Source organism: Podarcis cretensis (assembly GCF_951804945.1).
Source record: "Podarcis cretensis genome assembly, chromosome: 13".
In the NCBI taxonomy this organism is placed as follows: domain Eukaryota; kingdom Metazoa; phylum Chordata; class Lepidosauria; order Squamata; family Lacertidae; genus Podarcis; species Podarcis cretensis.
In genome coordinates, this window is record NC_137182.1 from 46,546,797 (window position 1) to 46,550,714 (window position 3,918).

General features: G+C 50.0%; 1 pseudogene across 1 annotated transcript; it reads left to right on the forward strand.

Moving 5' to 3' along the window:
* Nucleotides 1-417: 417 nt before the first annotated feature.
* On the forward strand, nt 418-846 carry LOC307201653 (histone H3.2 pseudogene; annotated as a pseudogene). Its single transcript has one exon. The product of its transcript is annotated as a histone H3.2 pseudogene (transcript).
* Nucleotides 847-3,918: the final 3,072 nt, after the last annotated feature.

Genomic DNA, 3,918 nt, shown 5'->3' on the forward strand with positions numbered 1-3,918 from the left:
CGTTCCACAGGGCGGGCGCCACTACCGAGAAGGCCCTCTGCCTGGTTTCCCTGTAGCTTTGCTTCTCGCAATGAGGGAACCGCCAGAAGGCCCTCAGAGCTGGACCTCAGCGTCCGGGCAGAACGATGGGGGTGGAGACGCTCCTTCAGGTATACTGGGCCGAGGCCGTTTAGGGCTTTAAAGGTCAGCACCAACACTTTGAATTGTGCTCGGAAACGTACTGGGAGCCAATGTAGGTCTTTCAAGACCGGTGTTATATGGTCTCGGCAGCCGCTCCCAGTCACCAGTCTAGCCGCCGCATTGTTGTCCTCAGCCAATCAGGAAACAGCAAACTGCCTATAATACCTAGAAAGTGACCTCAGCCCTTTCCAGCCCTTCCTTCTCCAGGGACCTTTTTCAAGGTTTCGTAAGGGCAAGATGGCCCGCACGAAGCAGACGGCTCGCAAGTCGACGGGCGGGAAGGCGCCTCGCAAGCAGCTGGCGACCAAAGCCGCCCGGAAGAGCGCGCCGGCCACGGGCGGAGTGAAGAAGCCTCACCGCTACCGGCCGGGCACGGTGGCGCTGCGCGAGATCCGCCGCTACCAGAAGTCGACGGAGCTGCTGATCCGCAAGCTGCCTTTCCAGCGCCTGGTGCGCGAGATCGCGCAGGACTTCAAGACGGACCTGCGCTTCCAGAGCTCGGCCGTGATGGCTCTGCAGGAGGCGAGCGAGGCTTACCTGGTGGGCCTGTTCGAGGACACCAACCTGTGCGCCATCCACGCCAAGCGCGTCACCATCATGCCCAAGGACATCCAGGGCTTGAGAGGCAACGCTGGGAAGACAGCCCCATCGCCCAAAGGCTCATGAAAGAGCTGGAATTTGCTGGTTATTTTCCACCATTAGCCACTCCTGTAGGCTTCTGGACCACTGCCTTTTTCTTGCCCTCCAAGGTGGAGGCCTGGTCCTTGCTGAGCCTGAAGGAGCCCAAGGCTCTGCACCAGCATCCCCTGGCTCATCAGGGTCTTGCTATTCTTGTCCACATCGTAGCTGCCTGCCACCAGCACCTTATGGAGGGCAGCCAGGAACACCCTGTGGCACTCCTTGCAGGTCGAAGCCGCTTGGACCAGCAGCTCCGTCATGCTGGGGCTGGAGGGCTTAGAGGCACCCCCGGACACTGCTTCTTGCCCTCCACTATGACACAAATTCATTCAGCCCAGCGACGCCTAACTGCCCATATCAGAGATGAAGCCAAAGAGCTGAGACTCTGGCCTTTCTGACACCAGGGTTGACTTGTCAAAGGGAAACTGTTCCCCATTGAGATGTCAGCAGTTCAATGTCAGCAGTGCAGTCAATGTGGGTTTGAAAAGTGCCAGTCTCACTGTCAAAATGCACCAAACTCTTGGTCTGTTTGCAAAGAATTAAATGCTTGGTGACAGTGATTCAGTGCAGCAATATTTTGCAAGGTTGAACACAAATACAATTCCATGCCTCCCCCCATAACTCTCCAACATGACCTTGCAGAAGCCCTATCTCTGCTATCAAATTTCTCTTCACTCTTTCTTAATTGACCTGGAAACTTTCTCCCTCTCTCCCTACCATGTTTCCCAATTTCACCTTTACCCCAGTCACTTCCAGTTGCCCTCTCCCTAATTCCTCCTCCTCCCCAGCTCTCTTCATCACCAGAGCACTAAAATTGTCACTTACACATGTACACCTCCCTCCAATATTCCACTTCACTCCTCCAAATGCCCCCTTTACCCTAGTCAGTTCCACCTGCCCCTTCCTCAGTTCGTGCTCTCTCTGCTGCCCCATCACAACTGTTATACACACAGAGACTTCCTTACCCCCACCAGGACTTCAATTAACCTTGCCATTTACCACAGACATGAACCCCTCTCTTCTCTCCTTCCCAGCCCCCACCACCATGCGTGATGCCATCCTTGCTTTGCCAGGAACCTTCTCTAAACAGACAGGATCCCACCATGGCTGCCTGCTCTTTCCAGTACTCCACCTTCTGCCATGGTGCCTGGCTGTCTCCTGCCTGCTTTTCTCTGCCCTGATATTAACTTACCCTAACCTGCTCCTCTTCTTTCTAGTCATCATGCTGTCTTCTCAAGGCAACATCTCCCTGCCCTAGAGCTTTAGGAAACAGCCGACAAAAACAATGTGATGACAGACTAGTGAACATATAATACAGAAAGATATTCCAATCACAGCATCATTGGTGCACTTCAGGGTGGGGAACCAAAGAGACCGCTCCCCAGTCCCTGCTCTATGTACGCTGCATCTGTTCCAGATACACTGACATGATCACAGTATACTGGCCTGGCCTTGATATACTGGCCCAGGCCAGCACACTCCTCCTAAGTTCTTATGTTGCTTTAGTAAATTATATATACAAAAAGATACTGTCCTGCCTTCCAACCAAGCCTAATATCCAGTAATACCTAACATTTGTATACTGCTTTCAAGCACTGAAAGCACTTCATGCACATTATACAGCAATAATCCTTATAAAACCCATGTAAAAGTTACAATGCAAGGCTATGTCAATAATGTATTATTATTTGTGGGAATGTTGTGTGTAGCAGGAGAGGATATATTGATTAAATATTATCCTTCCTAACTCATGCTAGTGAGTTTATTCATACAGCAGAGTATGTACCTGCTCTTTACACAGCAGGAAACTAGTTGGTAGATTCGTTTGAATCTTTTTACTTAAGCTTCCTGTGTCTTTATTCTCTTTAGGAGGGATAAAAGGGGACTTACCAGGAACCAAACCCCATCTGAACAAAGCCAGATTGGATTGCTTCTTTTAAAAGTAATAAGTTTACTCACATTCAGTTCACAGTTGGATCCCTAAAGTTTAGAGTTACAGTTACAAAAAAGGGTTTGAGTTCATCCCATGGGAATGAGCCCATGTCCTTCCTGGTGGCTGAGAGCCAGCAGACAGCAAAATACATCAGTATCAAGAAAGCATGGCATGAAGAGTGTTACCCAGCTCCTTGGTCAGAGCCTGGAGGGCCCTGCAGAATAAAGGAAGGAATCCAGCCACCAACCAGGGCAAATAGCTGTAGACCAAAGTTTATTGCACAACAGGTTCAAAAAGGAATTTTGAACCCTGAGGATGGGGTGACAATGACTTTTAAATCTTTCCCACTATATCCCAGAATACAGTTCATACAGCATCATTGATACATCATTGCTACATCACTGACATGCTACAAAAGGGGAGGGGTAGACAGGGGTTACACTAGTTTAACCTTGTCAAACATGTCCAGACAAGTCCTTGGTACAAGATTAGCATAAGCAGACATGTCAGGGCAAGACCCAGGTATAAGATTGGCATAGGCAAACACCTCTGAAGTCCCACCACCCAAAGTACAATAGAATCTCCTTTGCATGTTTGGAGCCTGAGGCAAGTCTGGTGATGAGATTTGGCTTCCCTTGGAGAACAATGAGCCCAGCAATTGTTACCTCTGGGCATTTCCTGGGGTAGGAGGTGTGTATACATTTCTTCAAGCTTGGGGAGGTGGCAGGGGAAAGAGTCCTTTTTCCAAGGGCAAAATGGTGTTGGAATGGAGGAACTTGGCAAAGGTGTTGATTTGATATGATTCATAAAGCTATATTCCCTGAGCTGTCAAGTCGAAAGGATACATTAAGGCATAATATTTGTAACTGTTAACAACTTTAAAGATGTGCCCCCCCTCCGCTTAATTTCCGTAACAAGAGGAAGAAGAGTCAAAAGAGGGAGATGGCTGCGTGACTGGCCCATTTTGTGGGGTCTGCAAGGGTCACGCCCACCTACCTGGTCACATGCAAAGAACGGATGCTCCAGACCAGGTGTAACAGGAAGTTCAACTGGCTGGACCCAGCGGCGTAGCGTGGGTTGTCAGCACCCGGGGCAAGGCAAGTAATTTGCGCCCCCTAACCCGGGGC